Raw genomic sequence first — 27910 nt, 5'->3', positions numbered from 1 at the left:
TTTTTTTTAATGTCTATTATTTATTTTTGAGAGAGACAGAGAGAGACAAAGTGCAAGCAGAGGAGGGGCAGAGAGAGGGGGAGATAAAGAATCCGAAGCAAGCTCCAGACTCTGAGCTATCAGCACAGAGCCTGACACAGGGCTCGAACTCACAAACGGCGAGATCATGACCTGAACCGAATTCAGATGCTTAACTGACTGAGCCACCCAGGTGCCCCCTGAGACTCCTAATCTTGAGTTTGCAAGTTCAAGCCCTACATTGGGTGAGAGGCTACTTAAATGAATAAAAAGAAACATTTTCAAATTATATATACAAATGACAAGTACGTGGAAATATACTCAATATCATTACTCATTAGGGAAATGCAAATTAAAACCACAATATTACCACACACATATTAAATGACTGAAGTTAAAAAAAAAAAAAAAAGCTGAACACTAACACCACCAAAACCTAACAATATCAAGTGCTGATGAGGATGCAGAGCGACTAGAACTCCCCTATGTTGTTGGTGGGAATGCAAAATGGTACAGTAATTTTGGAAGTTTCTTATAGAGCTAAACATAACATAATACAACCCAACAGTCCTACTCCTGGGTATATTTATCTAAGTGAAATGAAAATTTTTGTTCATCAAAAAAAATCTGTATGTAAATCTTTACAGCGGCTTTATCCATGATTGCCAAAATCTGAAAACAACCCAATATCTTAACTGGTAAATGGATAAAGAATTGTGATAAATCCATATAATGGGTTACTAATCAGCAAAACAAACAAAATAAAATAAGCAACTACTGACACACTCAACAACAGACAAACTTCAAGTGTATTATGCTAAAGGAAAGAAATCAGATTGAAAAAGATACATACGGCAGGATTCCAGCTTTAGGACGTCCTGGAAAGAGCATACTATATATAGGTACAGAAAACAGACCAGTAGTTTCTACAGGATGGGGGCAGGGGGAACAGTTAACTATATAGTTACACAGGGCAATTTGTGGGGTGAGAGAAATTCGGTATCCCGATTGTTGGCAATTCCGTAATTGTACGTATCTGTCAGAGCCTGCAGACTTGTACACTAAAAGGAATGAATTTTATCATATGTAAATTATACCTTAGTAACATAAAAGAAGAAAAAAAACATTATGCTTAGTGAAAAAAGCCAGACACAACAGTATAAAAATTCCAATTATTGGGACTAAGCAATATGGATACTATTTATGATCTAACATTACATGAAAACACTATAACGCAGGATGCGCACCCAGAAATATGTAAATTCTTCAGTCATTCACTCCCTAAATATTTCTCCAACACATGTTATGTGCTAGGACAACAATGATTTACAGCCTAGAGGGGAAAATCAAACAGAAACAAATAAACAGATGGACAAATAAATGAGAATTCCCAAATGTGGGAGGTACTCTGAATAAAACAAAAGGCTGATGTGATATAGAATCCAAGGAAGGAATCTCTGAAGTACTGTTTGGGTTGATAACTGAAGGACAGGACGCTAGCCTTGCAAAGATCTAGGAGTGGAGAGTCATAGGACAGAAGGAATGACAAATCCAAAGGCTCTGAGGTGGGTAAGACCTTGGAGGGACAAAAAAGAGCTCAGTATAACTGAAACATGATGAACAAGAGAGACAAAGTTAAGAGGGAATGGGAAGGTCTACCTCTGTGCTGACAGCCTGGAGCCTAGAGCCTGCTTTGGCTTCTGTGTTTCCCTCTCTCCCTGCCCCTCCCTCACTTGTGCGCTCTCGCTCTCTCTCTCTCTCTCTCTCTCCCTCAAAAATAAACATTAAAATTAAAAAATAAAATAAAAATAAATGTTTCTCAGATATCCAGTTGGAGAAGATAAGTAGGGGGCTGGATATACAAGTGTACATCTTCATGGAACTGTCAGAACTAAAGAGATAAATTTGGGAGTCTTTCATTCATCTATCCAATCAACAAAAAAATTTTCTGAGCAACCACTATGTGCCAAACACTGTTCCATGTGCTAGAGAGACAGCAATAAAACAAGACAGACAAAACTCTTGCTCCTGTGAACCTGCAGCTTCCTTATCTGTAAAAGGGGATGACAAATGAGAAAATGTAAGTAAATACTTATCATAATACCTGGCACATAGTATGTACTTAGTAGATGCCAGCTATTAACATTAGTGACAGAAAAAGACAATTAGTAAATAAGTGAGTAAGATAATTTCAGAGTAATAATACATACTATGAAAAAAAACCCCACAGAATAATAGGTTTCAGAGTGATAGGTAGGGGCAGACGGGCTATTGTTGAGGAGTGGTCAGAGAAGGCCTGAGGAGATGACATTTCAGCTGACACCACAGAGATGACAAGGAACCAGTTCTGCAGAGACCTAGAAGGACAGCCCAAGCAGAAGAAATGGCTCATGCAAGGGTCTTAAAGAACTAGAGTTTATTACACTGGAGAAGTAACAGGCTAGTGTGTCGGAGGTAGAACGATGAGGGGGGAAATAGCAGACAGCTCTGGAGAGGCAGACAGGAGCTAGCTTACAGAGGGCCTTCTACCCATGGTAAAGAGGCTGGGATTTTATTTTAATGGGAAGGCACTGGAGAGCTTTGAGCAGGGGCGTGACCTGGTCTGACTCATGTTTTAAAGAAATCACACTGGCTGCACTGGCTGCTGTGTAAAGAATGAACTACAGAAGGCCTAAGGATAGAAGCTATTATAGTTACCCAGGAAAGAGATAGTATCTCTGACTAAAGTAGTTGAGATGGTGACAAGTAACTAGATTCTGGATATAATGTGGAGGTGGAGAGGTAGATAACAGAAATAAAGAGTCAATGACAACTCCTAGATTTTTTACCTGAGCAACTGTGCAGGTCCTATTAATCAAGATAAGGAAGACTATGGGGGAGAGCAAGTTTCAGGTTTAGAAATCAAGAGATCTGCTTTGGTCATGTTAAGTCGAGATGCCTATTAGCCCTCTAAGTGGAGATGTCAGTTAGGCAATTGTGTATATGAGTATAAAGTTCACAGACGTCAAAACTACAGGTGTGAATCTGGGAATCATCAGGACTAGCTGTCCCGGCCAAGGAGAGAATGCAGAGTAGGGGGTCTAGAACCAAATCCTGGAACATTCCAACACTTAGAGGTTAGGCAGGAAAGGAACAGGAAATAAGATTTGAGGGGTGGCCAGTGAAGTAGAAGGAACACTAGTAGTGTGTGGTGCTGTAGAAACCAAGAAGAGGAGGAAGAGGAAGAGGAGGAGGAGGAGGAGGAGGAGATGATGATGGTGATGATGATGATGATGATAATCAGTGTCGTGTACCACCCAGAGGTAAAGTGGTAAGAGGACAGAGAATGGGTCGCTGGTTCTGCAAGCTGGAGGTTTTTGGTGATCTTGACAAGAGTTTTAAGTTTTAATGGTGAAGGTGACAGTCCAATTAGAGTGAGCTGAAGAGAGAACAGAAGAAAGGTGGAATCATCAGCATCAAGACAGTACATGATTTAAAATACAATAACTGGACACCTGGGTGGCTCAGTCGGTTAAACATCCGACTCTTGATCCCGGCTCAGGTCATGATCTCACAGTTCGTGAGATAGAGTCCTGCGTCCAGCTCTGCACTGATAGCACGACCCCTGCTTGGGATTCTCTCTCTCTACCCCTCCCCTGCTCATGCTCACGCTCTTTCTCTCTCAAATAAATAAACAAAACAAAATGTGAGATAAATTTTTTTAAAAAGCATAAGTGGGAAAAAAAGTGCAAATATCAGAAATAGCTTATCTATAACTGTGAAAAAGATCTCCTTCTCTTCTCATTTGTAGCTAACACTTTACTAACACTGCTCAGCATGAATCTGACATCTTAGCAACCTGTGAAGTCAGGAACTCCCCAAGCTGCTAACAGGTAAGTCTGTCATTTTTCAAGTTACTGTAACAAGTTTCCCCCCAGTAGTTTAAGTAATCACTGGAAAAACAAGTGACAACACTTTAACAGTCAAGTTTCCAAGGCACCATTTTTCCTTGTTGTTGTTTTGCTGTTTTTAAAGCCTAAACCAAATCCCCAGGTGTGACTTCACCTGGGGCTGTAGTTGCTTTCTATTATATTCAAGTACAACACTTTCCAAAGGCAAAGCCACGGAAACCATTTTGGTGATTTTTTTAAAGTTTATTTATTTTGAGAGAGAAAGCTTGAGCAAGGGAGGAGCAGAGAGACGGAGAGAGAGAGAATCCCAAGCAGCCTTTGCGCCACCAGCACAGAGCCCATTGCAGGGCTAAGACCCATGAACCGTGAGACCATGACCCGAGCCGAAACCAAGAGTCAGAATGATGGAGCTACCCAGGCACCCCGCCACTGAAAGCATTTTAAAGGAAAAAAGATGCTTATAAACCAGGAGACTAGAAAAGTACAGCAATTGTAAAGTGGGCTGTAAGGGGAAAATGCTATTTCCAAATCCAAAAACTTTTACAGAAATATTTCCCTGTCCCCTGAATTTCTCCACAGTTCATGCACCTGGTCCCGAGCCACAACCTAAGCTGGGGTCTGGTGGGACACTGGCTGTTAGAGCCCAAGGCTCAGGAGCGCTTCTTTCCAACACCTCTGAGCACTCTGAACAGAATCAATTCTTTTCCAATGAGAATACAGTCAGATACAAACACAAATGATAAACTTAAAACTATAGCAGGATAAATTTGGGTTCCAGGTCAGGAGAAAATCTCTAGAGTATAAACACAGTCACTGGGTTTCTCTTGGGAAGTTCTGCACTCTTCTCTGACTTTTGTACTTATGCAACATTAATGGAAATCAAAATTTAAAAAAATTCTGTCACAAATCTGCTACTCCAATAAGTCATTTTCTTCCCTTCTGTGTTCTTAGTTTTTCTCTATATATGCACAGTTCTAACAATACATATTTTAAAATATTTTTCTGTACTGAGCACTAAATTACCAAAAATTTCCCCAGTAACCAGAGTTTTTATATCCATATATTCTGTAATTGACTTATCTAGTCATCTGTTGTTACAGCTGAGCACCTAACAGCAAAATCTGCAATAAAAACAATTCTATGAGAAACTCTCCCTTTGAAAATTGTTTAAATGAAATTAATGAATCTGTCTCATTTGGGAGAGGATTTGGATTTTTGAAGATTTGCCTTTTCTACTCTAAAGTGTCAACTTTTGTATTATAAAGGTGCAATCATCAAGATAGTATGGTACTGGCACAAAAACAGAAACTCAGATCAATGGAACAGAATAGAGAACCCAGAAATGGACCCACAAACTTATGGCTAACTAATCTTTGACAAAGCAGGAAAGAATATCCAATGGAAAAAACACAGTCTCTTCAGCAAATGGTGCTGGGAAACTGGACAAAAATAAACTCAGAATGGATGGAAGTCCTAAACATACGACAGGAAGCCATCAAAATCCTAGAGGAGAAAACAGGCAACAACCTCTTTGACCTCGGCTGCAGCAACTTCTTACTTGACATGTCTCTGGAGGCAAGGGAAACAAAAGCAAAAATGAACTACTGGGACCCCATCAAGATGAAGAGTTTCTGCGCAGCAAGGAAACAATCAGCAAAACTAAAAGGCAACTAACTGATGGAATGGGAGAAGATATTTGCAAATGACATATCAGGTAAAGGGTTAGTATCCAAGATCTATAAAGAACTTATCAAAATCAACACCCATAAGAAATAATCTAGTGAAGAAATGGGCAAAAGATATGAATAGACACTTTTCCAAAGAAGACATACAGATGGCTAACAGACACATGAAAGGATGTTCAACATCACTCATCATCAGGGAAATACAAATCAAAACCACAATGCTCCTGGGTGGCTCAGTTTGTTAAGCATCCAACTTTGGCTCAGGCCATGATCTTGAAGTCCATGAGTTTGAGCCCCACACTGGGCTCTGTGCTGACAGTTCAGAGCCTGGAGGATTCTGTGTCTTCCTCTCCCTCTCTGCCCCTCCCCTGTTCACATTCGGTCTCTCTCTCTCTCTCTCTCAAAAATAAACATTAAATAAATAAATGTTGAAAAAAAAAAAACATTAAAAAATAAGGGGCGCCTGGGTGGCGCAGTCGGTTAAGCGTCCGACTTCAGCCAGGTCACGATCTCGCGGTCCACGAGTTCGAGCCCCGCGTCAGGCTCTGGGCTGATGGCTCAGAGCCTGGAGCCTGTTTCCGATTCTGTGTCTCCCTCTCTCTCTGCCCCTCCCCCGTTCATGCTCTGTCTCTCTCTGTCCCAAAAATAAATAAATGTTGAAAAAAAAAAAAAACCATTAAAAATAAACATTAAAAAAAATTTAAAAAAAACCACACAATGAAATACCACCTTGCACCTGTCAGAATGGTTAAAATTAACAACTTAGGCAACAACAAACGTTGGTGAGAATGCAGAGAAAGAGGAACCCTTTTGCACTGTTGGTGGGAATGCAAACTGGTGCAACAACTCTGGAAAACAGTATGGAGGTTCCTCAAAAAAACAAAACAAAACAAAACAAAACACACAACTACCCTATGATCCAGCAATTGCACTACTAGGTATTTATCCAAAGGATACAAAAATGCTGATTTGAAGGGGCACATGCATCCCAATGTTTACAGCAGCACTATCAACAATAGCCCAAGTATGGAAAGAGGTCAAGTATCCATCGACTGATGAATGGATAAAGAAGATGTGGTGTGTACACATACGATGGAATATTACTCAGCGATCAAAAAGAATGAAATCTCACCATTTGCAATAATGTGGATGGAACTAGAGTGTATTATGCTAAGCAAAATAAGTCCAAGAAAGACAAATATCATATGATTTCACTCATGTGGAACTTAAGAAACAAAACAGATGAACATAGAGAAGGAAAGCAAAAATAAGATAAAAACAGAGAGGGAGACAAACCATAAGAGACTCAAATGCAGAGAACAAACTGAGGGTTGCTGGCAGGGTGTTGGGTGGAGGGATGAGCCAAATGGGCAAGAGGCATTAATGAGGGCACTTGTTGGGATGAGCACTGGGTGTTATATGTAAGTGATGAATCACTAAATTCTATTCCTGAAATCATTACACTTTATGTCAACTAACTTGGATTTAGTTTCTTAAAAATAAAAAATAAAAAAAATAAAGTGTCAGCTTTGTAAACAGAAATCGAGGTATGAGATTAGGTTAATAACAGATTATTCGTATTAGAGTTTAATATGATGCCATTTGAAGCAGTTAACCTAATGACCCCTATACTTAAAATTTTACAATATTATAATTATAGCACAGTGAGGAATTACTATTTTAATAGTTGGTTCCAGAATGCCTCCCAGAGTTGGGGGGGGGTTAATCTTTGTTTTGAAAAATACCTTGATAAGCTCCACACATTAAAGTGGAAGGTAAATCTTGAAGGAGTGGAAGAATTGACAGATCTGTCAATTGCCGAGCAAAAGAAGAAATGAACAGAAATATGGAAGCAGGGGAGAACAGAACTAGAGGCGGCCTAGACTATAAAGAGGAGGGGAAGAGAAGTCCAAAAACAAGGTGAGGAGCTGCATCCTTTAGAACAAAGGGACCGATGAGACATTAACACTCAGTGTGCCTGTGGGCTGGGGGAGCTGGAGGGTGAGGACAGTATGCCTCTTCAGGAAAGGACAATCTAAACCCCAAGTGAAGTTGTGTTCCTGCAGGGTAAAACCCCTTTGCCATCCCCTATCTTCAGTAAAGCCTGCCTTACTCCTAAGAGCCTCGAAGGTTGTTTGGGGAATAACCAATGTAAAGGTCTAAAAATAGGGATAATTGGGGCGCCTGGGTGGCTCAGCTGGTTAAGCATCTGACTTTGGTTCAGGTTATGACCCCCAGCTCATAGGTTCGAGCCCCACATCAGGCTCTGTGCTGACAGCTCAGAGCCCAGAGCCTGCTTTGGATTCTGTGTCTCCCTCTCTCTCTGCCCCTCCCCGGTTCGTGCACTCACTGTCCCTCTCTTTCTCTCAAAAATAAATTTTAAAAAGTTTAAAAATAGGGATAATAATTCCTACTTTATAGAGTTTTCATGAAGATTAAATGGGTTAAGTTTGAAAAATCTGGGGGAGGGTGTTGGAATTCCCACATAATGGGCGTATAGGGCTTGTGACCATTTTATTAAAATTTCAAGATAAGTGATTTCAGCTGATCATGTAATGTAAAAGTTTTATTTATCTCATTTCCTTAGATTGGTACACAAAATAACTACTTTTTGAAAATATAAGCTATATTCCAGGGGCACCTTGGTGGCTCAAATGGTTAAGCATCCTACTCTTGATCTCCGCTCAAAACTTGATCTCAGGGTCATGAGTTTAAAGCCCTGTGTTGGGCTCTGCACTTGGCATGAAGCCTACTTTAAAAAATAATAATAAAAATACAAGCTACCTTTCGACAATATCATAGAGTTTATGGCTCCCTAACTTTACAATGTTGTTCCCTCCCCTTAAATAATCCCAACCAGTGGTTCTCTAACTGTGGAGTGCATCAGAACCATCTGGAGGACTTTTCAAAACCCAAAAGGCTGAATTTCTTTTTTAAGATTTTATTTTTAAGTAATCTCTACACCCAACACGGGGCTCAAACCTACAACTCCAAGATCAAGAGTCATGTGTTCTACTGACTGAGCCAGCCAGGTGCTACCCATAAAGCTAAATTTCCGCATCTGAAGGTCTGAGCAGAGCCTGAGGCTGTTCCTTTCTTACAAGTTCCCAGGTCATGTTGATGCTGTGGTACAGGGAACACACTTTGAGAACGACTGAGCTAAACCACCCTTTGACCATTCTTTAGAATTCTAGCTCAGATGCAACCTCCTTGAACACCTTTCCTTCCAACCTTCATGCCCTCTACCCCCCTTCTCTGATAAAACTAATCATTGTACCTACTGTTTATTTCATAGTATACTGTAATTTATATATGTACACATCTGCCCTATATCTATCTGGTACCTAGCCCAGGGCTTGACCCGTGGCAGGTGTTGACTGTTTGAGGAGGGGATACCAAACTCCTGGAAGATACCCACATACAACAAACTCCTTTGTACATTCCTGTGCTGGGCTTCTTCTGCTCCCTCTGCTTGCAACACCCTCCACTTTACCTGACTCAAGGCTTAGCCCAAACATTTCCTCCTCCAGGAAGCCCTCTCTGACACTCCCTCTGCCTCAGGTTTGTGTCAGGTGCCCCTTTTCCTGTCTGTCTATAACATATCATACAACATATTTAATATACTATCTATAACATATCAATCTATAACATTTATCTTCGTAATAGCTACCACTCACTGAAGGCTTTCTAAGTGCCAGGAACTCTAATAAGCAGAACTGGATTAAAATCTTTGGAGACTTTTGGTCAAGCAACTCCCACTTCTGGAAATTTATCCCATACCTCAGGAAAATGACTCCTACAGAAGCACACTCCCTACAGCATTGTTTGCGATGGAAAAATATTAGAAAACCTCAATATCCATTAGTAGGGGAATGGTTAAGTAAGTTACACTGCAACTATATAACGGAACAGTGTGCAGCTCTCAAAAAAGAGAATGGATCCGCTATTTATGTACTGACAGGGAATGAGCTCCAAGATACGTTGCTAAGTGAAAAAAGCAAGGAGCAAAACAGTGACAAGAATGGTAAACATCTATACAAAAACGAGGAAATTTTCACATAAGACTTAGAAGGCTGCCTGTGAGAGAAACTGGGTGGCAGAGAGACTTTTTACTTAAATACCCCTTTGTACCTTTTGAATTTTGAACTATTTGAATGTGTTACCTATTCAAACAAGCATGAAAAAAAATTAAAGACCTTTAGAAAGCCATAGAATAGAAAGGTTAAGGTGCTCCCCTATTTAATCAATATAAAAATAAAAATGAGTATGAGGAAGTCTAACAACATTTAGCTTTTTTCCAAGATGACTTTTGCTATTTCTATGAAATGTCTCATGCCAAGCTATTTCCATTTCCTCTTTGCATTTTGTGTCTCCGCTTTATTAGCACCCTCAGTATGTGCCTGAACTATTAAAGGTCAATCCATAGCAGATGTTCATTAGATCTGGTGACAACACTCTAGTTCTTACAGTACAGGGTGTGCAAGGGTTGTGACCCTTCGGTTTTCCCCCCGCCTTGCTGGCTGCTCCTCTTGAGTCCTTTCCTGGTTCCTCCCCTGCCAGTTCTCAAACTGCCGTCATGTTCTGTCCTAGATCCTCCTCCAGTTTCCTGCACACTCACGGGCTCTCATGGCTTCGGTTCACACCTACAAGCAGATGATCCAGTTTCCATCCCACAACATATTTCTCCCCCAAATTTCAGGCTGGCACATCCAGCTGCCCACTGGACCACTCTGCCACAGTCCTCAAAATACCATGCTCTCAAATGAAGTCCTCATGAACTCTGCCCCCCTCCGGTGGTCCCTATCTGAGGAGACTGGCATGACAACCTATCCACCACTTTCTCCAGCCAGAACTGGACCTCATGATTAATGAATTCTCCTTCATCTTCCTCCCACTTCCACCCTTCAAATCTTAGGTCTTTCCTAACGTTTTCTGAAATTTCCTGTTTCTCTCCAAACTTTGTCACTTCTCAGTTGGGGCTGTCATCATTTTTCACTATCATGGTTTTTGGTTTTTACAAGTCTCTCAACTGGGGATCTCTACCTCCAGTCTTGGCCCCGTGCCCCACACCCCATCTGTACTCTGCAGCCAGAGAGGTCCTTTTAAGATGCAACTGATCATTTCCTTCTCTTTCAAACCTTTTTGCTTCCTTCTGACTTTAGGAAAAAGTCCGACCCTGCATGACCTAGCAGTCCCACTCACCATTCCAGCCTCATTTCTCAACATGCACCTCTCACTCGCCCTCAGCACATGCACCATGCTCCAGCCAGAACATCTTTTCTCAGACCTCAGAACCCCCAGATTTCTCTCACAGCATGCTGCTAAATCAATTACTCTTCAGTATGTAAAAAAAAGTCTTGAAACGTGGGCCCCACCAAACACCACGATAAGGCAGCTGGCGGTGCTAATCTTCTAACTTGGCCCCGTACTTCAATCATCCTTGTTGAAAACATGTTTATTATTCACCTCACCCTTTATCTCCCTTAGAGCTGAAGACATGTGAGGTGAAGACCCACTATCTCATCTGCGTTTGTCAACTGCCTTCCCCCAAACTGGCATCAGGAGCAGAGTGGTGACTTCAGTAATCAGTTCTACCTTGAGCTGCACTCCTGCGCCCACAGGCTTACAGCTGGACTGCTGTAATATTTTCTTTGTGACCAGAGAGAGAGGGTGCTCTTTTAGGCAACAGTTAGGTGCGATTGTGCAAGGCAGAGCACAGACTGTGGAAACACAGGGCAGGGGAACAGGAACCTCACCCCAGCATCCCGCACAGAAATTCCAGTTAAATGCAGCTCTCCTATGCAGACTTCTGACCCATGCTAGGCTACTCTAGGTCTTTCCATAAAACAATTAATCATCTGAAGCAGTCTGGTCACTTCCCTGAGTCCCTTCCAGGAACATTCTCCTAGGATTTACAGCCTGGCAGTACCCAGGATGGTGATAAGGAAAGCAAAAGCAAAGTACTACTCGAACCTTCTCTCAGTCCCACTATGAAGGGCAGGGGGCGGGGGTAACAAACACTCACCAGTAAAAGTCAGACAAATAATGGTTAGCTACCTGCAACTCAGGCAGCTCTGAAATACAGCAGACACAAGTTTCTGAGGAAATAAAGCCCCTTGAGGGCTGTCAAAAAAGGCCCCTGAAAAATTTATATTTAAATTGTTAACATAGGAGCATATGGCACATAAAAGGAACAAGACAGATGGTTAGCAAAGTTCCTATTTCTCATATAGTTAAACCACAGAGGTCAACAAACTGCTTTATCTGTTTTTGTTGTTGTTGTTTTAGAGCGAGAGAGAGAGTATAAGCACCAGTGGAGAGGGCACAGGGAGGGAGAGAGAGAATTCCAAGCAGACTCCATGCTTGGCGAGGGGCCCAATGTAGGGCTCGATCTCACAACTGTGAGATCATGACCTGAGCTGAAATCAAGAGTCGGACACTTAACCAAATGAGCCACCCAGGCTCCCCAGCAAACTGCTTTAAGTCATTTATTTGGCCAGACTATAAAATTATAGTGGGAATTTCTCATTTGCAGATATGAAAATACCTACATAATAACTCTAAAGTATGGTAATCCACTCCTATTTACTTTGTGGCAGTGAGTGGATGGAGGTATTAGAAAGAAGGTACCAATGAAAGAAGGAATGATGTATTTATTGAGTATTTAACATACTGCTAAGAAACGAGAGAAAACCAGGGCTCAGGAAGGTTAAACATCTTGCCCATGTCACACACTGAGCCAGGACTGTGTACTAAGCTGTCCCTCTAGGGGCGCCTGGGTGGCGCAGTCGGTTAAGCGTCCGACTTCAGCCAGGTCACGATCTCGCGGTCCGGGAGTTCGAGCCCTGCGTCGGGCTCTGGGCTGATGGCTCAGAGCCTGGAGCCTGTTTCTGATTCTGTGTCTCCCTCTCTCTCTGCCCCTCCCCCATTCATGCTCTGTCTCTCTCTGTCCCAAAAATAAATAAACGTTGAAAAAAAAAATTAAAAAAAAAAAAAAAAAGCTGTCCCTCTATGCCACACTGACCAGCACAGCTGTCATTGGCAACTATGCAGCACAATCTCCAGGGAAAACCGTGAAGCTACTTGTGGGTGTGTGAGAACAAAACACCTTGGCTTGGGGTATGGAGCCCAGTGGAGTCCAGGTTAAAACATAACATAAGCAGCTGGATTAAGAAACACCAATTTTGGGGCACCGGGGTGGCTCTGTCAGTTGAGCGTTTGACTTCAGCTCAGGTCATGATCTCACAGATCATGAGTTTGAGCCCCGCATCAGGCTCGCTGCTGTCAGCGCAAAGCCCACTTTGGATCCTCTGTCTTCCTCTCTCTCTGCCCCTCCCCAGCTCATGCTGTCTCTCTCTCTCTCAAAAATAAACATTAGGGGCGCCTGGGTGGCTCAGTCGGATAACCGTCCGACTTCGGCTCAGGTCATGATCTCACGGTTCGTGAGTTCGAGCCCCGCGTCGGGCTCTGTGCTGACAGCTCAGAACCTGGCTGCTTTGATTCTGTGTCTCCTTCTCTCTCTGCTGCTCTGTCTCTGGAGCTCTGTCTCTGTCTCTCTCTCTCTCTCTCAAAAATAAATAAACATTAAAAAAATTAAAAAAAAATAAACATTAAAAAAAGGAACATCAATCTTTGTGAAAATTCCAAATTAAGCAGATAAATCAGGAGTGAATTCCCATATTATAAGAGCAAATTAATTTCTCCAACAGATCTGCACCAATATTTAGAGATCATTAGCTTCTTCAATACCGGGTACAGGACAAAGGCACTTAGCACAGCCATGAACGACAGAGTCATGCATGACACAACTAGAAGGATCTTTTGAGTTCGTGTCCCGCTTGTTGTTGTTGTTGTTGTTGTTTTTCCCAAAAAAAGAAACTGAAGCCAAACAGGTCCAAAGACTGATTTAAAGCCATACAGTGAACAAGTGACACAGCCAGACCAGAAGCTAAGTCTCTAATTTCCACTGTTCAAACCTAAAATTGAATCAAAAACTTGGGGAAAACATGGGAACCAGCAGACTGGATCACACTTAGACCAGCATCATTTACCAAAAGAAATCCCAGGAGAGATGTTATGAGAGGCTGTCCTGCTGTTGTAAAAGTTCGGATTAAGTAGACCACAGCTTTTTTTTTCTTTTTGTGGACCTACCTTCCATTAGATAATCTACTTTTTGTTATCTCTTTGTATATCATACTTAATACTGCTGATTTAAACAATCAGGTCCACACACTTAACTTCTACATTGTAGGAACTACAGTACCATTTTGAACTAATCACTGAAATTGTCTCATCCAGTCCCAGGTAAGTTCGCACTGCTCTCTTTGCTCATGTTACTCCAGGAAATTTATCCTCACTATTGCTCAGCGACTTTCATTCATCTCTAAATGGCTTTCTATCATGTTCCCTTCAGTGCTACATTCAAGCCTTCTCCCCATTTCTTCAGACCCCCAACTGTTCTCTGCTGCCACTCACTCCCTCCCAGCTGATGACCTGGTTTCCACTCTAATGACGCTGAGGTCATTCAGCTAAGGCTTCCTCAACTTCCTCCTCCTCCTGTCAAAACTGCTCCATCTTTGAGTGCCTCGGTGGCTCAGTCAGTTGAGCCTATGACTTTGGCTCAGGTCATGATCTCACGGTCCAAGAATTCAGGCTCCGCATCTGTCTCTGTGCTGACAGCTCAGAGCCTGGAGCCTGCTTCAGATTCTGTGTCTCCCTCTGTCTCTGTCCCTCACCCATTCATAATGTCTCTGTCTCTCTCTCTCAAAAATAAATATTTTGAAAAAATTTTTAAAAAACCTGCCCCATCTTGTCGCTTTTTTCTCTTTCCACCTTCCTCCCAGAGGAAGATGCAGCTTGCTTCCTTCACAGGCTAAGTCCTCCAGCCATAATAACCTTCCACCCACTTCCACAACTGCATCTCCAGTCTTCCTCTCTGCTGGCTTTGTGTGCAGTGCATACGCTCGGTTCACCCTCATCCTTAATTACAACAAACCCAAACAAGGCAACTTGGACCTACTCAAACCTCCTACCTTTCCAGCTCTCCTTCCTCTGCCTCCCTGCTGCATTTTCAAAGGCAGAGTCGAATCATCAACTTGCTCCTCCGTCAACTTGCTCCTTAAGCTTTTGCCACTTAGCTTCCTCTCTCAGCACCCAGACTTTCAGAGGTCTCCAGTGGTTTCCTTGTCACATATGGAGTCCTCATTTCTTTAAACTCCCTGTAGCATTTGACTCTGCTAACTTACCTGGGTTTCTTGAAACTGTTCTATGACTCTCAGGGCACTGACCACACTGGTTTTCCTTCCCTACTTAACTGCTTCTTTGCTGACTCCTCTTCTTCCCCAGACCCCCCAAAAAAGACATTCTCCAAATCACGCTTCTCTTTTTTAATCCACTCCTAATGGATTCCTACTGGGGAATCTGTTCCTGTTGCTAAGGGGGACTTAGCTGTCACTACTGTACAGATATGCCACAAGTCTCTACCTCTAGCCCTAGCAACGCTCCTGATATTTCCAACTTCCTGCTGGATGGTTTCAACTGACTTAATCATTACACATCAAAATCTGGGGTTCTTGGGGCGCCTGGGTGGCGCAGTCGGTTAAGCGTCCGACTTCAGCTCAGGTCACGATCTCACGGCCCGTGAGTTCGAGCCCCACGTCGGGCTCTGGGCTGATGGCTCAGAGCCTGGAGCCTGCTTCCGATTCTGTGTCTCCTTCTCTCTCTGCCCCTCCCTCCTTCATGCTCTGTCTCTCTCTGTCTCAAAAATAAAATAAAAACTTTAAAAAAAAAAAATCTGGGGTTCTCAAATGAATCTATTTTTATTCCATCTCAGATGATTCTTTTCGATTTTCCTATTTCTTCTTCTAAGACACTCAGACTCTTAAGCTTTTAGGGTAATTTCTGGCTCTTATATTTGTCTTATTCTCACAGTGAATCAGTTCCAAAGTCTATTAATTTTACATTTAAAAGTATGTCTAATCATGTCTATCTCCAATGCCTTAACCAGACCCTCACCCCCACTTTTCTGGGCCACTGTAACAGGTTTCTGTGCCTCCAGACTCTCTTTCCATTCACGTTAAATAAACACTAAATCTTTGCTGAAGCACAGCACTAATTACAGAGTTCTCTCATCTTCTTCAGTGGTCCTCAATCTACCTTCTGAGTCAGCTCTTACTTTCCCTGCACGTACCCTATGCCTCAGCCATCTAGACCACTCACTGCTATCTCATCTTGTTTCTTTTTTCATATTGTTTCCTGCTTTGAAGGCCACCTCCCATTTCTGAATGTTCAGATCCTATCCAACTTTCGGTGTGCAACTCAAAGGCACTTTTGTGAGGCTTTCCCCAGTCCTTTCTCTCAACATTTACTTGTACCTATCAAATGCCACTTACGTACTTACATTTCTCTCATTTTTAACTAGTGTGTCTACCTTATCTCTAATAAACTGGAAGCTCCTTAAAGCGTGAATTCTTGTCAGCATTTAGTACTTAATAGGGATTTAATAAATGTTTGCCGAGTGACTCATCTAATTACCTGTTTTATGAGGTACCTACCTGAATACACCTTCCTTAGTAGTTTCAGATTTGATGAAGAAACCTATATTCACTTTATATATACATGGTACAGTAAGAGCAGGAAGTCCTGGGTTTGACAACTTGTTCTGCCACTTAGCTATGTGGACTTTGAGTAAAATATTTAATCTCTCATAGCCTCAGTTACCCTATCAGTAAATTATGGTGTAGTGCCTGCAGATTAAAGTGCTGAAAAAGTATTTAGAACCCCTAGCACAGTTTCATATACTTAGCATAGGGACAATATTTTCCAAAGCTGGGCCACAATATAACCTATCCCACATGCTCTTCTTAAAATGTGACACTGACACTCTTTCCACTGAATAGTGGGGTCTGTGTACCCTCCCTTTGAACCCAGGCAAAGCTCAGTGACTGCCTCAACCAAGAGAATATGGTGAAAGTGACACTATGTGGCCTCTGGGGATATGTCATAAAAATGCCATGCACTTTTACCTTATTCCCTTGAAATAGGAGCTCTTGGAACACAGTTGCCACGCTGTGAGGTAGGTAAGGTCAAATGGAGAGGCCACGTGTGGGTGTTTCGGCCAACAGCCTCAACTGAGATCCAGCTGATGGCCACCATCGACCCCAAGACATGTGAGTGAGGAAACTTCCCAGATGACTCCAGCCCCAACTCCAGCTAACTGCAATAGCTTGAGATACCCTGTGCAAAAACTGCCTGGTGGTGGAGCACCTGGCTGGGCTCAGTCGGTAGAGCATACGACTCTTGATCTCAGGGTCGTGAGTTTGAGCCCCACCTTGTGCATAGTTTACTTTTTTTGAGAGAGAGAGAAAGAGAGGGATGGGGGGAAGGAAGAGCGGGGAGAGAGAGAAAGAGAGGGATGGGGGAAGGAAGAGTGGGGAGAGAGAGGGAGGGAGAGGGAGGGAGAGGGAGGGAGAGGGAGGGAGAGGGAGGGAGGGAAGGAGGGAGGAGGAGAGAGGGGGAAGGGGGGGGAGAGAGAGAGAGGGAGAGGGAGAGGGAGAGAGAGAGAGAGAGAGAGGATCTTCAGCAGGCTCCACGCCCAGCTTGGAGCCCAGCATGGGGCTTGATCGCACAACCATGAGACCATGACCTAAGCTGAAATCAAGAGTCACGCACTTAACCACTGAGCCACCCAGGTGCCCCAGAGTTTACTTAAAAACAACAACAACAAAAAAATTGCCTAGTGGAGCCCAGTCAACTCCTGAGCAAGAGATAATAAAAATAATTGTTTTTTTTGAGCCACTAAATTCTGGAGTGACTATTACACAGCAATAGATAAACTAAAAATCTGGTGCCCAACACATCCAGCTATTATTGACACAATGCCACTGTAAATCTCAGTCTCCTCCCGCCCCTTTTTCAAACTGACAGACCTCATCTTTTTACTTTAACCTCACATGGCAGGCATCATCCTTTCATTTAATATAATGAGTGCTTACTATGGGTCAGACCCCATTTTAGACTCTAGGAGATAACAGTGAACAAAACAGAATCCCTGCCTTATGAAGCTTTCAGTCTAGTCAGATAGAAAGAGGGCCAAATCAATCCATAATGTCAAATAACAATTGTTAATGTAATTTAATAAATTACATAGTAATTTATATACAATGTTAGGTAGCAATAAGGGTAATCTTTCATGCTTATTATTTGTCCTTTTCTAGAAATTAAAGGAATCTATTATTCTACCACAAAAACACAAAGTATTCAGAACCATCTCAGTTTAAAATAAAATAAAGGATGTAATATTATTTTGTTTTGTTTCCAAAACATTTCCGAACAATGCCTCACACATTTGTTGGTCTTTCTGGCCATAGTGGCCAAGTGGAAAATCTATAAATTCTAGGTCCCTTCATTAGGTCATAACCATTCATTTTATCAAAGTAATTTGGAATTTTTTATTGTGTCAGTGAGCTTCCAGATTTACCTTTTAAATTTTGTATAATAAATTAATATAATATTTTAGTTTGTACTTTCTAGTTCTTAAATGCAATATCTTGTGTTGTTAAAATACTTGTGCTTTTCCTAATGGCTTACATCGATTAGTAAAATTTTCCTGTAACTTTTTCCTAAGCACTTGGTTCTTCTTAATATGGATGAATATAATGTGCTTATATTATGTGAATTAATGTGAAAAGAAAATATAACTTACAAAAATAAAAGCTGCAGCAACTTTTAAAGAATATACATATTCATAAAATACACATGCATTCTGCAACATACATCTATTTTAAAAAATGAACTTTAATTCACTTCCAAAGTTTACTATCCTGTTTATTTGCCTACAGCATTTTCTAAATTTTTTTTAGTGTTTATTTATTTTTGAGAGAGAGAGAGAGAGAGAGAGAGAGAGCGAGCATGAGCAGGGAAGGGGCAGAGAGAGAGGGAGACACAGAATCTGAAGCAGGCTTCAGACTCCGAACTGTCAGCACAGAGCCTGATGTGGGACTCAAACTTACGAGCCACCAGATCATGACCTGAGCCGAAGTCAGACGCTTAACTGACTGAGTCACCCAGGCTCCCCTATAGCATTTTCTACCTATTCTTGAATCACAAAACAAAAATAAACCACACACACCAAAAAAAACCCCACTCACACAAATCCACTAATATTTTTTTCTGGTTATAAAAGTCATAGATACTCACTGTGGAAAAACTGGAAAATTTACAATTAATGAATGAATAATGAAACGAATGCCCAGGAGTGCCTGGCTGGCTTAGTTGGAAGAGCATGTGACTCCTGATCTTGGGGTTGTGAGTTCAAGCCCCAAGTTGGGTGTAGAAATTACTAAAAAATAAATATATAAACTTAAGAAAAAAGAAATGAATGCCCAAATGTTTACTGATTACTTTTGAGTAATGAGGATAAATGTAATTATTTAATCTCTCTCTCTCTCTCTCTGTCTCTCTCTCTCTCTCTCTCTCTCTCACACACACACACACACACACACACACACACTGCATAAAGAAAAATGTTAACGGGGCGCCTGGGTGGCTCAGTCGGTTGGGCGTCCGACTTCGGCTCAGGTCATGATCTCGTGGTCCGTGAGTTTGAGCCCCGCGTCAGTCTCTGTGCTGACAGCTCAGAACCTGGAGCCTGTTTCAGATTCTGTGTCTCCCTCTCTCTCTGACCTTCCCCCATACATGCTCTGTCTCTCTCTGTCTCAAAAATGAATAAATATTAAAAAAAAAAAAAAGATTTAAAAAAAAATGTTAACAATCACACAGAAACATTTCCATCATTACAGAAAATTCTACTGTGTAGTATTTCACTATTATACTGCCTCCCAGGACTGGGTATTTTTTTCTTTCTTTCTTTCTTTCTTTCTTTCTTTCTTTCTTTCTTTCTTTCTTTCTTTTTTTTTTTTTTTTCCTGCAGAGGGAGAGAGAGAGTGAGAGCACATGAAGAGAGAAGCACAGAGCCAGAGGGGCAGAGTGAGAGAGAGAATCCCAAGCAGGCTCCACACTGAGCATGGAGCCTGACATGGAGCTCGATCCCAAGACCCAAGCTGAAACCAAGAATCAGATGCTCAACCAACTGAGCCACCCAGGCATCCTACAGCACTGGGATTTGTAGTTAGGCCTCTTGTTTATGGGATCACAATTTCATTGACCAGGCAAATATACACACATGAAATGGTAAACAAGACAAGGCCAGATAAAAATAAGAGAACAAACTACAAATATTATTGAAGTTCAAAGAAATAAAGAGATAAATACAGGTAGATATGGAACAGCCTTCATAAAGGGGACACATATTTACTTATTGACTTAATAATTCATTGAGGGACATGAACACATTGTGCTAGGCTCTATAAGGGCCTGACCTAAGCAAGATTTAGGGGCACTACAGTTTAATAAGAAGATTAACTGTCAACCACCACCTTCACCCTATTTCTGTCATTAATGAGCTGTATGATATTGGGATCTCTAGTCCTTGTGAAGGGGATGATCTCAGACTTCTAGTCTTAAAGTGCTATGATACAAAGAAAAGAGGAAACAAAAAAGGCACCAGAGAATAAGGAAAGCAACTAACTGAAAAGATCCAAAGTTGACAGAATGAGCTATGTTCCTAGAATACAAAGCAGAATGAATGGTGATTTTGCATGGAGGAAATATTCATACATTCAATATATATTTATTGAGTGCCTATTATGTGCCAGGCACCATGCGACAATGGATAAGGATACTATAGTGCTCAAAACAGATAAAAATCCTTTGTTTCTAGAATCTGGCATTCTAGAGGGGAAACAAGTAATTAAAAAAAATAAATAAGAAACTATATTGTGGGGCACCTGGATGGCTCAACTGGTTGAGCGTCCAACTTTGGCTCAAGTTCTGATTTAACAGTTTGTGAGTTCAAGCCCCACACTGGGCTCTGTGCTGACAGCTCTGAGCCTGGAGCCTGCTTCGGATTCTGTTTCCCTCTCTCTCTGCCCCTCCCCTGCTCATGCTCTCTCTCAAAAATAAATAAACATGAAAAAAATTAGAAAATAATTTCCTTAGGGGCACCTAGGTGGCTCAGTTGGTTAAATATCTGACTCTTGATTTTGGCTCAGGTCATGATCTCATGATTGGTGATTTCAAGCCCCATGTTGGGCTCTGTGCTGACAGCATGGAGCCTGATTGAGATTCCCTCTTTCTCTCTCTCTCTGTCCCTCCCCCGCTCATGCTCTCTCGCTCTCTCAAAATAAAAAACTTAAAAACTTAAAAAAAAAAGAATTTTCTCATAATTGCAGAGAACTTTATAGGTCATTTAGTACAACCCATTAGATTATTATACCCCTATTACTCCTCCCAAGTGAGGAACTTGTGTTGGCTTGAACTATTTTAATTTTTTTTCATTTACTTACTTATTTATTTATTTAAAGTAAGCTCTAAGTCCAATGTGTGGCTTGAACTCATGACCCTGGGATCAAGAGTTGCATGTTGTACCAACTGAGCCAGTCAGGTGCCCCGGCTTGAACAATGTTAGTGCCTTGATCTACTTCCATAGACCAGACAGCCCATCCATCCTCAAATAGCTCTTTTAGACTCTAATAGCACAGAAATCTGTTTCCTAGTAATGTCTAGTCTTTATTCCTTTTTAGGGACACTTTGTACACTACATGCTTCAGATATTTGAAGACAGTCTTCAAGTCTTCTCTCAGATTTCTCTTCTTTTCAGGTTAAAGTTAACCAGTTGTTTTAACTCTTTTCTAAGTGACATGGTCTTATGCTTTGTAATGGTAAGTTAAGGGAGTCTCAACTGCAAGCCAGAAAAACTGACTTTGGGTAACTTACATTATGTAACATAAGATTTATTGGAAGGATAGGAGGTAGAGCACAGAACTGAGGAAAAGCTAAAGAATCAGGTCTTTGGGAACAAATACAGAGCAGTTCCAGTATCCACATATTAGGAATTAATCCATGGTTGTGATGAAGGAAGCTTGTCACTGTGTCACTCAACCTAACATTCAAATGAAAAGAGGAATACATCTATTTGCCTAACGTCTACTGGCCTAACCTGGGTCACGTACCCACCTACTAGGTCAGGGATGGACTGTTTCCTCAAAGCAAAACTGAGCTGCTATTCCCTGAAAAACCTACACTGGATGCTGGGCAGGCTGAAACAACTTATGTTCACTAAATTCTCTCAAAATGTGATACCTCAAATCCAACGTAAGAATCCAGGTGTAGAGGAGGAGGAAAGCCAAGGTATAGCCCCCCACACTTGCTGTATGACCTTGTGCAAGTGACCGAACTCTGCCTCAGTTCCTATCTGTAAGAAGGTGGTGGTCACAACAACACTTTGTTGTACCTGCAGCAACCAAATAAGAAAATGTATGTGAAACACTTTATAAACTCAAAGCTAACTACAGTAGCCAACACTTGCTGACTGCCTATCAGAGTCACACTGCACAGATTATTTTATTACATAGATTATTATTTTTATTTATTTACATAGATTATTTCAAAACAACCCTATGAAGTAGAAGATTACGAGCACGAACTCTGGAGTCTGACTACCCAGGTTCAAATCCTGACTCCATCACTTATTTCTGAGACCTTGAACAAGTTACTTAGCTTGTGATTGTTTCCTCACCTTAAGTGGGCATAATTCTAACAATTGTGATTATGAAGACCGAGGTAATATAAGTAAAACTCTTAGAACTGTGCTGAGTATATAATAAACACCCAACAAATATTAGCTGTTACTATGGTGATAGCAGTAGTAGGTATCCCAATTTTACAAATGAGCAAAATGAGGCATTGGGAAGTTACATCACTTGTGTTAAGTTTTCAAAGTTTAACGTGGAAGAGCAGAATTTGAACTTCACTGTAAGTGTTCCTAATTACTATACTCCATACACTTTGAAAGTGGAGGGGGAAAAAAGTGGTATTTGGACTTTAACCCTAACTTCAAGTCACAGAAATTAAGGATATTTACAAACGAAACTCAAACACAAGAAGAAGGAAATGAACTGTTGATACACGTCTTTAGAATGTTAGCTAGAAGGCTAATCAGATCTCTAGAGAAGACCAGGAATATTCATATTATTTTGTTAAGGAAGAAAAGTCTCTTACCTATTTGGAAATCAGCCCCTTACCAAGGGTAAGCCTTCTGATCAGTGCTTTCAATATAATTTTTTTTTTGCTTTTTTAAAGATTTTATTCTTAAGTAACCTCTATATCTAACATGGGGCTCGAACTTACAACCCCGAGATAAAGAGTCACATGTCCCACCGACTGAGCCAGCCAGGCGCCACTCAATCTCATTTCTAATGTTTATTTATTTATTTATTTATTTATTGAGAGAGAGAGAGAGAGAGAGAGAGAGCGCGAGCGCGCGTGCGTGCAAGGGAGCACATGAGCAGGGGAGGGGCAGAGTGGGGGGCAGGGACAGAGGATCGGAAGCGGCCTCTGTGCTGACAGCAGACAGCCTGATGCGGGGCTTGAACTCACAAATCATGCCATCATGACCTGAGCCAAAGTCGGATGCTTAACTGAGTCACCCAGGTGTCCCCTGAATCTCATTTCTTTTTTTAAGTTTTTTTTTTCAACGTTTATTTATTTTTGGGACAGAGAGAGACAGAGCATGAACGGGGGAGGGGCAGAGAGAGAGGGAGACATAGAATCGGAAACAGGCTCCAGGCTCTGAGCCATCAGCCCAGAGCCCGACGCGGGGCTCGAACTCACGGACCGCGAGATCGTGACCTGGCTGAAGTCGGACGCTCAACCGACTGCGCCAGCCAGGCGCCCCCTGAATCTCATTTCTAATGTTACTCTTATTGACAAAGTTACTTAATGATGCCAAAGAAGTTAACTTCTCCAAAACAATTCACATTAGCAGAGAAAAAAACTATACATACCAAACCTGCATCACACTTAGAAAAAGTAGGAATGTGTTTATAACCGAGAGAGAGGCATAATGTTAGAAGATGCAGTTAACTGTGTCCACCAAAAAAATAAATAAACATTTCTCATTTATGAATTAAGACCATCAATGAGGCTAAATGTTCGAAAAGGAGAGATAATTATATGGATACTATCCAAACAATGGTGTCTTCAAAATCAGTTCCTAAGCCACACTAAAAGTAATCTTTGTTATTTGTCATACAGTACTACTCAGAGTACTACTGTGTTCTGAATACCACATCCAATGAAGTATTCATTCAACAGATACTTAGTGATTACCTAGGGGGAAGTGGTGAAAAAGACAGAGGCCCTACTCTCATGGAGCTTACACTGTAGGCAGGTATTACAAAAAAGAAATTGAGGCTCAGTTCCCAGGACTGTCAGACTCTATTTCGACTGTATCATCTCTCACTGGCAAGATACAGCTTCTCCTAAAAGTCTACACCTAATCATGCAGTCCTGACAGCATGGAACAATTTAGAGTTTCTCTCTGGTGGCAGTCCAGAGTCACTTTCTCAGTGAAGTATTCTTCCCCCAACTCCCAAGAGCAAAGATTGCTTGGTCAGTAGTTTAACACATCATGTTGACATGTATACAATTCTTTTTCTTCCCTCATTAGTCCCTAACTCCCTCAGGGCAAGAACCATGTCTTAATCTCTTTATATGTCTAGAAGATGGTGGAGCAGATACTCAATAAATAGCTGAGTGGAGCTCACGAAAACATTTCAACAGAGTAGACAGTGGGAGCCAGACTGCAATGAACCAAGGAGTCCAAGGAAATGACGGGCATAGTGTTTGCCCTTCAAGAACAAGCCCAGAAAGGAAAAGAAGAGAAATGGAAGTAGTTCAAAGAAGAAATGTGATCACAGGCAAGTTTTATATTTTTTTAAGAATAAGCAAGATTTGAACTTATTTTTTTTGTAAGGTAGTACAGCACAATTAGAAAGAGCAGATGGGGCACCTGGGTGGCTCAGTGGGTTGGGTTTCTGACTTTGGCTCAGGTAATGATCTCACGGTTCGTGGGTTCAAGCCCCACGTCAGACTCTGTGCTGACAGCGCAGAGCCTGGAGCCCACTTCAAGTTCTGTGTCTCCCTCTCTCTGCCCCTCCCCCACTCGTGCTCTCTCAAAAACGAATAAACATTAAAAAAAAAATAAAAAATAAAATAAAAAGAGCAGAGATGGCAGAGTCAGATAGGCTTGAATGTGAATCTGTTACTTACAATGTCTATAGGCAAATCACTTAACCTCTGTACTTCAACTTGACATACATAAAAAGAGAATGGGGGCACCCGGGTGTCTCAGTTGGTTAAGCAACCAACTTCAGCTCAGGTCATGATCTCATAGTTCATGAGTTGGAGCCTTGCATCAGGCTCTGTGCTGAACACGCAGCACCTGCTTGGAATTTCTCTCACCTCTCTCTCTGCCTCTCCACGGCTTGCGCGCTCTCTCTCTGCCTCTCCACGGCTTGCGCTCTCTCTCTCTCTCAAAAAATAAATAAACGTTTACAAGAAAAGAAATTTTAAAAAAAGAGAGAATGATAATACCTACACCTCACTGTGACAATTACAGCACTTGGCAAACAGAAGAAATCCAATAAATGGTATTGATGATTATTATTGTATGCAGAAAGAAGCCTGCTCTCTGATGTTCTAAACCCTCTCGCATAGCTTGTGCTTCAGTCCGGATTTCCTATCTCAGTCTATGTGTTACTATGTGATGGCTCAGCCAGTTGAGCATCCGACACTCGATTTCGGCTCAGGTCATGATCACGGTTCATGGGTTGGAGCCCTGGGTCAAGCTCTGCGCTGGTGGCATGGAACCTGCTTGGGATTCATTCTCTCTCTCTCTCTCTCTCCTCTCTCTCCTCTCTCTCTCTCTCTCTCTCTCTCTCCCCCGCCCCCACTCACATGCAAGCATGCACACACACTCTCTCTCAAAATAAATAAATAAGTAAACATTTTTTAAAATATGTATGATGGCAAGGAAACAAGATCCTTACTTCTTTGTGTACCACCCTCTGTGCTATTCCACTTCCTTGTGACAGTCTGCATGAGCTCATGAATGGCTGCTGTGGAAAATTACTGATGTCACCAGCTGAGGAAATAGACACAATCTGGAGAACAAGCCAATGAAACTGATGTTAAATCATCAAATGTACAAGATTCTGGGCTCCTGCCAAAACTCACTGAGCACTAAGAAGAGAGAAACTGAAAACACAAACACACAGGACATTGTTTAACTTCCTAAGCCAACAAGGTGTTCCCGGCATCCACCCCAGGCACAGATAGATGGCTGTATGATAAAAGGGATGGTTTCTCCAGAGTTCCTGTCTCAATATTTCACCCTAATGTCAGACTCCTTTCTGTCAGGTGCTATTCCAGTTCACCACCTTTTCCGTCAACCTGACAAGTTTCCAAATTCACAAGATTAGTATGCTTTTTGAAAATCTTTAAGCAAGTATTGTTCACAGCCTTTTAAAGTTGATGCTCTGGTGCTTGACGCGGCAGCACATATACTAACTGAAGTTAATGCTCCGCTCACGTTCACCTGTTACTCGTATCGGATCAACAGAAACACCTCACCCCCCTCCCCTCTCAACCAGATCACACATCTCCATGCTTAAGAAGGAACACAGGGAAGAAGACTCAAGTGCAGGCTACTGTGACAATTTTAGTGATGTTGAGGCTACATCTACCCGGGATTACTGGAAGACAAGAAAGATACCGGCCTCCATTCAAAATCAATTACAAATTAATCTTGGAGAACAGAAATAAATACAGAAAACAAAGACGATATAACTACTGATGGGAGTTCGGAGAAAACTGGAAGATAGGGAAAAGAAGATGAGGAAGAAAAGAAGTAGGAAATATATGTGTATCAACAAACTTAATCACAAACATAATCACAAAAGCTACAAGTAATCAAGTCAAGGTTGAAAACTCAGTTTTTGTGAATCTGGGTCTCATTAGGAACTTGAATTTACCAAGAAAGAATAAGAAAGAAGGGTAAAGAATATTCCAGGGCACCTCCAACAACCCACCAAAAAGCCAGTAACCCACCACAGATTTCACTTGCAGCAGAAGATACTGGAAAATAAGGCAGTCACCTGTCACAGAAAAAAAAACTTTAGAACACCTTTTTTCCCCTCCATATAAAAAGCATCCTGGTTCATTAAACTAAGTATAATTCTCGGAATTCCGATCCTAACCACGCTGGGTGATCCTGGCTAACACATGCCTCAGTTTCCCCAATGTTAAAATACAAACACATGACGGTGTGTAACGAGTCTCAGCCTCGATCTGAGCCTGTGTCCTGACCCCGGACCTGAATCTTCGACGGAAAGTCACAAGTTCGAGCTAAGGAAGAGCTGGCAGTTTAAATGTGCCCAAGGCAGCTTTAAAAAAAAAAAAAAAAAAAAAAAAAAAAAAAAAAAAAAAAGGGTTCCCGGGCTGAGTTGCGGTTTCTGCTGAGGGGGATGTATACGGGCTCGAGCCTCCACGGCACCGAGGCTCTGGCGCCGGCGGCCCTGTTCCGGCTGGCGGGGCTCGGAGGCCGCCCCCGCCCAGAGGAGGGACGCGGGGGCGCAGCTGCTCGGGGTCCGAGCCCAGCCGCCGCCCCGCAGGCCCGGCACCCGCACCGCGAGAGCCCGCGCCCAGAGCCCCCATCCAACGCGGGCACCTGCGAGGTCCGGCCCCGCCGCTCTCCCCGGCCTCGGCCAGTCCTTCTCCCCTCGTCGGCCCCGTCTGCCTGTCAGTCCGTCCGTCAGTCGGTCTGTCCACAGTCGCCCCCGCACCCTCACCGTGGGGGGGCAGGTGTGGGCGCCGGGCCCCGCAGACACAGCGAGTCTTCGCCGACCTCTCCCTCCGCACTCACCTGCGCGGCGCGGGATGTCCAGCTGTCCAGCCGCCGCCAGTCCCCGCCACCTCAGTGCCAACGCGGGTCAGGCTCGCGTCTCCGCGGCTCTGCAGCTGGGACCCAGTCAGCGCTCGGCGGCGCCACCGCGCACGCGCACTGGGCCGAGTCGAAGGGGTTGGGAGGGTGCGGGGGCCGCGGGGCATGGTGGGGGCTGTAGTCGTCTGGGTCGGCTGGGCTGTGGCGGAGCTGGGGTCCGCGCGCTCACTGACCCAGCACGCGAGCCTCCTTTCCGAGCCGAGCTCTGGCTCCCCGGCGGGCTGGGGCACAGACGACCTTAGAAGCCCATTTTTAGCTCAGCGATACCCACTGGCCTTCCGTCCGCACTGCAGTCCGAGGCGCTCAGGGCAACATGAAGTGGACCAGCAGTCGGGATGCGGGATAGGGGCGGCTGGACGCTGGAGAGGGGCGGCCCTTACTTGATGTCCGTTTTCTAAATATTTAAGTGCCTTCTT

General features: G+C 42.6%; 1 protein-coding gene across 3 annotated transcripts in view; it reads right to left on the bottom strand.

Annotated features, from left to right (window-relative positions):
* Window positions 1-27540, bottom strand: part of SGSM3 (small G protein signaling modulator 3) — a 51552-nt gene extending 24012 nt beyond the window's left edge. For 2 of the 3 annotated variants that reach the window (XM_030320734.1, XM_032594043.1), the window contains exon 1: window positions 27417-27511. The gene's annotated coding sequence lies outside the window, so the exon portion shown is untranslated. Of the gene's footprint in view, window positions 1-27416 lie in introns of all 3 variants that reach the window. The other variant, XM_030320733.2, reaches the window with a different exon arrangement.
* Between the last annotated feature and the right edge of the window lie 370 nt (window positions 27541-27910).

Source organism: Lynx canadensis, chromosome B4, assembly GCF_007474595.2.
Source record: "Lynx canadensis isolate LIC74 chromosome B4, mLynCan4.pri.v2, whole genome shotgun sequence".
In the NCBI taxonomy this organism is placed as follows: domain Eukaryota; kingdom Metazoa; phylum Chordata; class Mammalia; order Carnivora; family Felidae; genus Lynx; species Lynx canadensis.
The sequence above is the reverse complement of the archived record's forward strand: the minus strand, read 5'-3'. Positions and strand labels throughout refer to the sequence as shown.